We start from the raw sequence: 12,185 nt of genomic DNA on the forward strand, positions 1-12,185 counted from the left end.
GCAAAGGGGGAGGAACTGAACCCAAGAGAAGGCACTCGACCTAAAGGGTCCAGAATCAGGTCTCCTGCCTCCCGGGCTCCTGCCTTATCAGTCTAAGGGACATCATTTGAAAAGGCCCAGAAGGGGGTGTCTTAGGTAGAGATTGTGAGGAATGCTTTTCAGAGACAAAAACTCCTTTGACCTCCATTAGTTAAGGGAGGTTGGCCTGGACGCTCTTTAAGGTTCCATTCTGCTTTGGCAATTCATACTCTTGTATTCAGCACGCAATCTGAATACGTGGAATCTCCTGATTCCTCAGGCCAAACCTGGTGGCCCAGGGAACCTGGGAGCAAGCAGGAAAGTGCAAATGCTAGATGGTTCTTGCAAATGGAGGTGAAAAGTAGTTGGACCCTGCTTAGACCTGATCTGCGGTGGCTGGTTAGATGGAAGACTTGACTGCTCTCATCTGTGGACTTTCTGAGCTCCCTCTGGGTGTTCGATGCCTTTGTTTTTGTAAACTTTGCTTTACATCCATGCTACTCTCCTGAAGCAAGATCCTAACAGAACTTTCACCTGCACTGTTAGGTTTCTGGACAACAGAAGCTTTCTTATCATTACTGGGAACTATGTCATAAAGGGAAGATGACACCCCCAAACCCACTCTTCTTCCAAACGTTATGCCTCTATCATCCTAAAACATCGCATGTCCTATTGTATTTAGCTTTGAGGGTAAGACCACAATCTAGAATAATCGTAGAATAACCTGGTTTCTGAAACATACTGGATGAGAAACTCTTGTGTTTTGCATGTCCAAGTGCCTAGAAGGGTGATCGGCAGCTCTTTCCAGACCCACAGCCTGGCAGTGTGTTCAGACGTAGTAGGTGCTCAATAAAAGTTCCCTAGACAAAGTAGGAGTCTGGGCGTGCTGCTGAAGCAGGGCCCTGCTCTAGCCTTATAAAACGCCAAGTGAGGAAGTCCCTGCTTGCAGAATAAATCCTTTCCTGGTCTCCTCTCCTTTTTCATACGTCCGTTCATTCCATAGGCCGACTGGCTGAAAAGTGTCCACCTCCACAAAGCTAGAAACAAAGGCCTGAATTTTGAACTCAGTTACTTAGAAGCTTCTACGAGTTCCAGAATACAAAATACCGTCTGGTTCGTTTTGGTGATGTGAACTTAGCTTACAGAAAGGGAAATTGATTTACTACGTGGGGGTCTAACTGGTGAGGCATCCTGAGGGGCCGAATCACTTTGCTCCTTGATTTTGTGCTGTCAGTGGGTGAGTAGGAGAGTTTTGCTCCTACTCCTTGATCTCGCCTTGTCCTAAGAATCTGCGGTTTTAGCACAGCTTTTGAGCCTGACTTGCTCTGAGTTACACTTTCATCCTTCTTAACTCTCGAGTCCTTTGGGGCAAAGCCCATGGGTTTGTCGTCTTGAAGCCCTCGGGCATTATTTGTTGAACGTCTGCTTACCATTAACTGGCTGCACAATCTTGGGGAAATCACTTAATCCCTAAATTTCATCATCTGTAAAGTAGGGATTAGACACCGCGGACTTGAGGGGCTCTCCCAACTGTAAAATTCTACAACGGGGGTTCCTGGCAGCCAACCCACCTGCACCCTCATGTTTCCCCAAAGGAAATACAATGACCAAATACACGGGGGCAGTTTGGAGTATTTCCAGTGAGTACTCGGTTGTCTTAACCCTAAATAAATGAGGCTTCTGCCAAGGCACGGAAATCGGCTCTACCTGGGGATTTCACTGTGACTCCATTTGTTGAGTAAAGAGTGGATTTGGGGGCATCCAGAATGCAAAATATTGGATTATTATAGACCATCAGAGTGTCAGTCCAGGGTCTGTTCAGAGCAAAGTCCAAAATGCAGCCTTTGGATCGAAATGGTGGTGACTGCTGGGATAAGCCAAGCCTCTCGGCAAACGCCCTGCCAATCTCTGTTCTTCTGAAAGGCGTAGCCCAGAGAGAACAGCTTTCGACAAGTTGTTTCCAGCCCGTTGTCAAAACCAGTCTGCATTTAGGTGAAGTTCATTTGAATTCTCTATTAAAAAAAAGTCCCCAGCCTAACCTGGAGGTCTGCCTCAGCAGCTCTGAGTCATCTGCTACCACCGATTCCCCCATTTTACAAGACCATGATGTTGAAACCTGAACCCCTACTTTAAGTGTCCTCCTCAGGAGTTCCACTGAGGAAGGTCCATTTTTGGAAACCACAGAAGGAAAACTCACAGTTAGTGGTACTCATTAAGACAGAAGGAGCTTTTCCACTTGGCTGCATTGTTTATTTACAAACTGGAACTCTCTATCTTGGCCACCCTTCCCTTAACTATGAGAAGAGATATTTCTTTATCCCTGGGGCAGGATGTATTGTTGACCCCAAAAATGCCGCATAATGGTGCTTGGGACATGGGAGGATGCATCGCTTAGAAATTTCAGCATAAGCACTTGGTATTTTTCTGCAGATGAGACACTCATCTTATGATTTGCACAACAGTAAGATTACTGAGAAATCTCATTCCCAGGGTGGAAACCCTCTCCCGCAAGAAGGAAATGGCGCGGCGTGTCTAACGGTGCAAACAAAACCAGCTTCCAGGTTGTCAAGTTGTAATGCTCTTCCCCAGTTGGCTCTGGGGAGCTTTGTCTAAGACTAACGCCCCCCGCGTTGGGTGACATTTTCCGTGCCACCTAACAAACTTCTGTCACCTGTCTGCCGGGGGAGAGTGGGGGGGGTTTCATTTTAAAAGCATAGAAAAAAAGCAAAGCAAAGAAAAAAAAAAAACCCTGAAGGAAAGAACCCATTTCCTCTGCAAAATCATCCTCCGCCACTACGGAACTGCTCAGCCACTCGGGCGCTTTCCTGCGGTTGGCAGCCCCAAACGGGAACCTTGGAAGTTGAGCGGGACCAGCCGTCAGGCGCTGACAGCTCGCACGGTCAAGGTGTAGGACCCGCGCGCTCTGCAGGGCAATCCCTGCCTTCCCTGTGCGGGGTCACGCTGGCTGCCCCGGGTGCCTGTGCCAAGGGGGTGGGGGGTGCACAGGGATTCCCACTTGCCCTCGCGCTGCCTCAGTGGCCAGCCTGAGAGCGCGCGCGCGCGAGCCTGGGGAAGGTACCTCTGACATTTCGCTCTTGTGACGCGCAGGCAACTTCATGCGGAAAATCCACGCGGGGGTGAGCCGGGCTCCCCCCACTCGCCCGATGGCCTGAAGCCCCTAACCCGGGGCGGGGGGCACTCCAAACCAAGCCTGCCTCTAGCTATTTTCCGGACCCCAACTGCCAGGGCTACGGGCATTCAACTCTCAGCTGCCCACACTGGCGAGAGCGCGTCATCCCGGTGGCCCTGGGCATTCCCAACTGTCAGAATATTTTTCAGAATAACCTCTCCAAAATGTTAAGATGTGAAGTGGTCTCCTCCCGCCTCCCCCACCAAAAAGATAAATAAATAAATAAGACTCCCAACACAGATTAAAAAAAAAAAAACCAAACCCACACCCCACAATCAAACTTTTAAACATGTAAAATAATAAAACCAACTCACCAAGTTAGAAGGGAAGAGAATAAACCCCAAAAGGCTCCCAATAAGGCGGAGGCTTGGCCTCCCCCTCCTTATAAGCCGCTCGGTAACATGAGAAAGGTTTAACCCCTTAGGGCGTGGGCCCGAGCCTACCGCAAATTGGCTCCGGCGGGTGAGCACCGGGCACCCGGCCCGCAGCGCCCCGACCCCGGCCCCCAACCCACGGCCGCGCCTCGGGCACCCCGGCCACACCCGCCCCCCGCCCCCCACCCCGGCTGCCTGCGCCCGGACCCTGCGTGCTGCTGCCCGCGCCCCGGCCCCGCGTCGCTGCCTATCCCTTATCCTATACCGGCTGCAGCCGGTCTCCGCCGGCCTCGGGGGCGCGCCGCCGCCGACCATGTGCTGCGAGCGCCGAGCGCCGCCAAGGAGGGGGCCGGCCTGGCGCGCGCGCGCCGGCCCACGTGGACCGGGGCCGCGCCTGGCGCGCGCCCGCCCGGGGCCCGGGCTGGGGGTCACGGAAGGTAACGCCGTCTGGAGCCAACCACAGGATCCCGCGGGGCCACCCCCGCCCCTGCGGCCGGGGTCCCTGGCACGCCGCCCCACTCCCCCAACCCCCCCCCCCCCCCGGGCGCGGCCTTGCGCGACTGCCCGACCGGACCCCGGCGCTTTGCTGCACCGCTGGCGGGGAGCGCGGGCGTGCTCGGGAAGCCTGCACCTCTCCCCCAGCACCCCTGGCCGGGCGCGCTCGCGGGGGCCCGGGGCCGCTTCCCTTCCCGCAGCGCCCCGGCGCTCCCAGCGCCCGGTCCACCCGCGCCTGGAGGATTTGGGGATTGGCTGGGGGCGGGCGGGGAGGGGGGCGCCGCGGCTAAACCCGCGCGGCGCTCGCGGCTGCGGTGGCTCCGCGTCCGCCCCGGGCAGAACAGGTTCCTTCCAGTTTGGGTGTGAGCTGCGCGCGCGGCGCCGCGAACCCCGAGTTCCTCCTCCAGCGTCCACTTCCCCCCATTTCGTCAACTCGCGCCTGGTTCCCCTTGTGGGGCCGCGGGGGAGGGACTGCCGCAGTGAGCCCTAGACAGCGAGTGGCCCGGCTGCTACGAGTGCCTTGCTTTCCCCCTTTTGCAGCAGCAGCGGCGGCAGCCACAGCATCCGCGTTGCACGAAGGGGATGTGAGCAGCCGGGCTGAGTCAGCATCCCCGGTCGGGGCGCGCGCGCATCCTCCCTCCCTGGCGGTTGGCGACGTGCACACAGGTGCATGGCTGCCTAATCCGCCGAGAGCCCCCAGGACGGGAGGAACCCGGACGGTTGGGGAGTCCGTGCCCCTCATCCCGAAGTCCCCGACCCCAAGGTCACTGCGAACTCGGCGGATGATGCCCGGGAAACCGGTTACGAGCTTGCCGTGGGGACAAAGCAGTGTGTCGTATCCCCGGCATTTCGGAGCCCGCGGGGGCGCAGACTTGGCTTCCTGGTCTCCACCTCATCTACCCAGGGCCAATCTGAGACCTGCTCGGAAGCAAAGACCTTATTCTCTGCATTTCCCCGTCGGCTTGGGTACGGGTTGCTCCCTTCACTGGGGTTCGAGGAAGTGGTTCTGATGTCAGAAACTCGTGAGAGCCTACTTGCGGAGCGCGCGCACGCGGGGTCGCCACCGGGAGGAGTCGGCGGTTTGAGTTTTAATAAAAATCCCTTTGCAGTCGCTGCCTGATTTCTCTCACGACTTGGCGATAGGGTCTACTGCGTTAAATGTCGTTGTGTGCTGTTACAGGCTCTGGTGTGGGTTAGGTGGGGAGCAGGTGTGCTCGCGTAAAGTGCTCTGTTACGGGCAAGTACTGTACGGCCAGGGGGCAACTGATGAGCTGTGCAACCTTGTGGAAGTAACTTAACCTCTTGGAGCGTCAATTTCCAAATCCGTAAAATGGGGTCAGTATCTGTATTCCCAGAACTGAAGGCTCTCATTTATGATGCCTGAAAAGTGCGGATCAAAATGACTGCCTGTGATGAGCCCTCGGTGCCCATTAGCTCTTATTGTTGTTATTTATGGCTTACCATACTGATTGCTGACTCCAGCATCCCCCCACCCCACAAGCGATCCTTTTTTTCGAGTTGTTCTTGGAAGAATCCACACGTGATGATTTTTAAAAAATGATTTTAATCACTGAAATGAAAACAGTGCTAAAACAGGACTGACTGTAAGTGTAATCTTTGAGATTTAGGATCTCACAGTGCATTAGGACCTGCCACTGCGCTCACTATGGAATTGTCATCTTTAATATGGCACAGTATCTACTGTATTGGGTCTTGGGAACCTATGGGTGTAGCCCATTATTTATAACTGAGTGATTCTTTTTTTTTAGGATTGTATTTAGTTGACAGAGAGAGACACAGCAAGAGAGGGAACACAAGCAGGGGAGTGGGAGAGGGAGAAGCAGGCTTCCCACTGAGCAGGGAGCCCGATGTGGGGCTCCATGTGGGGCTCCACGTGGGGCCCGATCCCAGGACCCTGGGATCGTGACCTGAGCCGAAGGCAGACACTTAACGACTGAGCCACCCAGGCGCCCCTATAACTGAGTGATTCTAATCAAGTCCTGGAAGTTCCTGGTGCTTGGGCTTCTTGATTTAAAACATTAGGCAAATCATGCCAAAAGCTCTAGGTGTGAATGAATGATTGAGAAAGTCACATCTAAGTATTTGGCCGGAGTGAAAGCCCTGGCCGTTGGGGAGGCATAACTGTAATGATGATACTAATACTAAATCGCTATTATTTTATTAATATTAATTAGAACTATTAATATTTTGCATGTTTGCTTTGTTCCCAACACTATTAAATGCCATCCCTACATGTGATCTAACTCTCACCCCATCGGTAACATTCTGCAGTTGACACTACTCCCATTTTACAGATGAGAAAAGTTGATGCACAGAGCCCTGGAGGGCTTCACCCAAGGTCTCACAACATTTATAGACACACCCTGGCCCTTTTTGTAACTAAAGCTCATCCAGAGATGACATTTGCCACCTGCATTTGGGGAAGGGGGTGTTGGAAACCCAATCTCTGCCCAGTCTTGCCAGCCACAAGCCAGTGACTTTTGCTCGCTCTGGTTAGAAGCTGGCTTCACCTTGGTCCCTTTCGTAGTGAGACCAAGCGTGAAAACCCCTGCTTTTTTCACTCCTCCCGGGAAAGCAAAGAGAAGGAAAGCACTGCATTACCATGCTAATCAAAACCCCCCCAAACAAAACTAACTCTGTTTAGTTCTAAATCCGAACAAAAGAACCCTTGGAGTCTGGAGTACAGAACCAGAAAAATCAGGATATTAAGTTCAGGGTTCAGCTCCCCCCTTAGCCTCTTCTGTTGTGTGTGCTGTAAGTTCAGTACAGCAGAGCCCCTGGGGTCCTTCATGTACAGTGGGCAAGGCTGTGAGGATGCCCCTTAAAAAGTCCGTCAACATCTTCTGGGGAAATAAATTGGCTCCTGAGGCTATCCCCTCTGCTCTCTCTTTCTAGCCCTCTGGCTTCAGGTCATTTGCATGAGAACAGATTCCTTTGTGCAAAGTTGGCCGGCCTGTTCTCTGTCTACGTTTATAGCTCTTCTAGTCTTCATGTTGGGTTGCTAGGCAGATATGACCCTGGCTTGCAAATAAGCTCACTGCATTTACCAGCCCGTGAGAACTTAAACTTGGGTAAGTAGATTGAAAGGAATCTTGCCTGGAGCTCCGAGAGGAGCAACCCGTTTTTAGGGCTGGGTCTTCAGAGCAGCCATGAAGAGGGGGAGCATTTGAGGGGGCACTCCTTTGGGAGGTGTTGGTCTCCCACCCATCTGCTCTTCCTCTCCCTGATTCTGCACCACCACCCACCATCTCACCTGAGGGCCTGTGCCAGGTAGGGGTGTGTGTGGGGGGGTGGGGGGGGTGGGTTGGAAACGGGACCCATGTGTATTTGACTGAAGCATATTCTTGCTTTAAAACTTCAATAAAACTCCAGATAGCAGATAGCAGAGAAGCCCACAGACTTCCTTGTAAGAATTCCAGGTGGATATGTTGGGTTTATCTTGTGGGTGGTGGAGCCTCCCCCAACCCCCACATTTAACAGTTTGAAGGAAGGCAGGACCCTTCAGATGGGCACCCGCGCTCCTGGGGAGATTTGCAGATTTGCCAAGGGGCCTGAGACACAGGTAATTTTAGGGCGATCATTTTCCAGAACATGAGCTCTGTCCTAAAGCCAATTTGCCCAAGAACCCACTGTGGGGCGGGCCTGGTGCTGGATTAGTCTCACATGCTTGGCTTCTCCCACATAACCAGAGCCAGGATCTCACTAGGGTGCTCTGTTCCAACTGAAAACGTCTCTGGGGTGAATATTGAAATACTGTGCCAGGGAAGCCTCTCTCTTCAAGTCACTGTGTCCCAGCCCCCAGTCCATCTTGTAAAGATGCTTTTGCAATAGTAATAACCTGTCCAAATATACCAATATGTTGTTTGATGATGAATGATCACTTATAATAATAATTGTGATAATACTTCAACCCAGAAGGGATTTTTTTTTAACTTTGAGTTGTAAATAACAATTTCAATTTATACACAAAGGTGTAAATTTCAATTTATACACAAAGTCTGTGTCCAGAGAAATAGTATCATTAAGTACTTTAGATGAGGTCGTGAGGGTGGGGCCCCCATGATGGGATTAGTGCCCTTAAAAGAAGAGAAAGAGAGCCTTGGGGGGACACAATGAGAAGGCAGCCGTCTGCAAGCCAGGCACAGAGCCCTCACCGAACTGTGCTGGGCTCCCGATCCCAGACTTCCAGCCACCAGGACTGTCAGAAAATGAATTTCTATAGTTTAAGTCACCCAGTCTATGGTGTTTTGTTATGGCAGCCTTCGCTGACTGACGTGGAGAGGGTTTATTGTTTTTCCAGATTCTTTTAGAGGATACCCAAGCACAAAAATGTGTAGGCCACTGAGTATGGTCTATATTAATATGAGGACAAGAAAGCCGTGGTCCCCACCCTCTTGGATAAATTCTCCCTGGGGCGAGAAAACAAACCTGGGAGTCACCACAGTGGTCCGCGTGAGGCCAGGTGGGGTCTGTATAATTGAGAGCTACGGTGTAAGACGCACCTGGGTGTGGACCCTGCAGCCTGACCTTGAATCCCAGCCCTGCTCTCAACTAACTGTGTCACTTAGCTGGGCAAATTACTGAACTTCTGTCTACCTCAGTCTGCTCATCCGTGAAAGGGGGATAATAATACTGCATAGGGTTGTCATGTGGGGGGCTTAGTGCTGTCTTGCTAGGTTAACTGAATTAACGTGTATAAGGGGCTTAGCAGCTTAGTGATATGCCTGGCTCACGATAAGGTTCCCTAACTCTTGGCTGGGGGGTTGAAGAGGATGGGGACTAGAGAGGCCTAGAACCAGGAAAGACCTTATGAGGACTGGCAAGGGGGAGGGGGAGCGGTGAAGAGCAGGAGGTGCTGGGTTTGGGGACAGGAAGGTCACCTCCCCACCCATGGCCTCTGGTGATCTAACCTCTATCATGCCTGATTACCATTCAGTGCAGTGTTGATGATGGATCACTGGGTACGTCTCATTAACTCTGGAGTGAGTTTTACTTGATTTTAACACTGTTATTTGTTCTTAGACTTATTAATCTTTTTTTTTTAAGATTTTATTTATTTATTTGAGAGGGAGACAGAGAACAAGAGCAGGGGGAGGGAGAAGCAGACTCCCCGCTGAGCAGGACCCCGGGATCATGACCTGAGTCGAAGGGAGACGCTTCATCGACTGAGCCTCCCAGGTTTCCCTAGACTTCTCAGTCTTGGTAGTTAACTGCACATACAGGTTTGTCATCCTCTTACTACTTAAAGAGAGAAGAAAAAGAGAGAATGTTGCCTCGGGGAGGACTCTAATACACCATCTCAAGCCTGTTGTAAAAGTACTAACCACAACACAAAAACCAGGATTGTCGGAACAAAGTGATTTTCATCACACTGCTTTTAGGAATAAATACCTGCCGTATTAAAAGTTTAAGCCGCAGTTGCCGGTCACGAAATCTAATTGGCCAGGGTGGAAAGTGTGTGGGACCACTGGGTTTTGCCCCGAGTATATCAGGCTTTCTTTGGAGAATTGTTAAAGTTGCCCCACCCATCATGTTGCTCAAGGGCAAGGAATAAAAACCTGCTTTCTTGCTACGTTTCTTGCCTAAAGGGAGATGCTCCCCCCCCCCCCCCCCACCCTTCTTGTCTAAACACGCACAGCCTGTCCTGCTGCTCCTTGGAACAATACACAGTGTTAAGCTTCAATTTTAACCTTTCAGGAGCCGCATATCCACTCATTTCCAGACTCCTAAGGGGATAGCGGATGGTTCATGGAAGCTAGGAGGCTGCTCCAGGCCGCGCTCTGGACAGGAGGCCAGGAGGGACTCTGCCCTGCTGTGGATGTGGTCCATGGAGGGCTCTGGCCTCCTTAGGGGAGCCCAGATGCTTGGTAGGGCTCCACGGTAGGACTGGGGACAGGGAGTGTCTGTCCTTCCTTCCCACAGCCATCGCTCTTTCATCGCAGCCCACTCATGAGCTCTGATGAATGTGGTTGTTTCCCAGGCCCCAGAACCACATCCCAGAGAGTGTGGTCCCTCCTCTCTGAGTGTTTACTGTCTAGTTCAGAAGACAGGACACACGTGTGATTATTACCTAAAGCAGCTTCTCCACAAGTGCACTTTTACGAGGGAGGACCTCAGAAGAAGGGGGGCTCACAAAGGCCATCTGAGGTTAGGGAAGTGATGAGACAGAACTGAGTTTCTGGGCAGGACGGAGCAGGCTTGGCCATAGCTGTTCATGTTAGAGGCATTCATTCAGCAAATATTGATTGGACTCCCTCTGGGCTAGGTACCAGGATTATGCAGTGCGTAAAACGCAGACATTCTTATCCTGATGCACATTACAGCCTAGACTTGTGACTTTTCTGGCTGGAGCACCTAGCCCAGGGTCACCGGCAAATCAATTTTTTGGATGTTTCCGATATAAACATGTAACTCCCACTTTCAGTTGGCGTCCAAGGGGAGATTTCCTTCACAACTGCTCTGCATCTTGGCTTGACCTCGTGCTGTTAAATTGTCTAAAACCAGATCTGCTGGTAGGCAGTGTATTCCAGAGACCATGTCAATGGTCATCAGCGTCTGCCCAGACACAGGGACCTAGCTCAGGGTTAGCCAAAATGGCATAGACAACCATGGGACCGTGTGACAAGGAACTATGGTTCGGAGCTTCGAATACACAAACCGGAAGGACTCTTCGCTTTCCCTTTGGCCTTGTTTGTGACCATGGTGTTTATGGCTTCCGGATCTACCAGCAGAGCATGCTGGCAAACAGTGATGACCAAGACAGCCAATAGCTACAGGGAGGCCGATTTCACCATCGACACTCAGCTTAGTTTTGCTTCATATTAATTTTAGTAACGCTTTGGGCTAGTATAGTACTTTTTTCAACACGTTCTCATATTTGCTATCTCTTTATCCTCAACACAACAGGGGGATAGAATATCAATAGCCAATGTTTCTGAGCACTCACTGAGAGCAGACACTGGTGTTGGATTCTTCATCCTCACATTGTGTTTGGGGGGGAGGAAGTTTACTGAGGCTCTATTTTTCAGATAAGTGGGTAAACTGAGGCACAGAGTTATTGTTGGGTTTTTTGTTTTTGTTTTTTTTTTGTACTTATCCAAGATCACACAGCTAGGAAACAACTGTGCTGAATCCCGGGCACACATTCTTCTGGAAACAGGTCACCACACTCCCCAAATCAATTTCCTAAAAGGCATATTTGCCAAGTAACCGCTTCACAGGATTGAGCATTATCCCCCCCTGTACCCCCACCCCAGATTTTGGTCTTTCCCCCTACTTCCTATGCCCCGACCTCAGCCTCAGAGATTCTTGGTTAGAGCTGAGCTGGAATCTGTGTTAGTTGGCTTGGACTGCCATCACAAAACACCACAGACTGGGATGCTCACACAACAGAACTGTATTTGTCACAGTTCCGGAGGCTGGGAAATCTTAGATCAAGGTGCCGGCTGATTTGGTGCCTGGTGAGGGCTCTCTTCCTGAGTTGCAGAAGGCCACCTTCTTGCTGTGTCTTCACCTGCCAGAGAAAAAGACCCAGCTGTCTGGTCTCTCCCTCCTCCTTCTCCTCATCCTCGTCCTCCTCCTCTTCCTCCCCTCGTCCTCCTCCTCTTCCTCCTCTTCCTCCTCCTCCTTCTTCTTCTTCTTCTTTTTAAGACTTTATTTATTTGACAGAGAGAGCAAGAAAGCACAGGCAGGGGGAGCGGCAGAAGGAGAGGGAGAAGCAGGCTCTCTGCTGAGCAGGGAGCCTGATGTGGGGCTTGATCCCAGGACATCGGGATCATGACCTGAGCTGAAGGCAGATGCTTAATTGACTGAGCCACCAAGGCACCGCTCTCCTGTCTCTTCTTATAAGGGCATCAGTCCCATCAGGAAGGTCCTACCCTCACGACCTCATCCATCCCCAATCCCCTCCCAAAGACCCCATCTCAATACCATCACACAGGGGGTGAGGGCTTCAACATACAAATTTGGGGAAGACATGAATATTCCACTCATCACAGAATCTCACATATTTCATTGTAAAGGTGGGACAAATCCTGGGAAAGGAGACCTCTGCAAAAATAGAAAAGATAGCACACGACATTTAGTAG

Source organism: Neomonachus schauinslandi, chromosome 15 (assembly GCF_002201575.2).
Source record: "Neomonachus schauinslandi chromosome 15, ASM220157v2, whole genome shotgun sequence".
NCBI classification, from domain to species: Eukaryota; Metazoa; Chordata; class Mammalia; order Carnivora; family Phocidae; genus Neomonachus; species Neomonachus schauinslandi.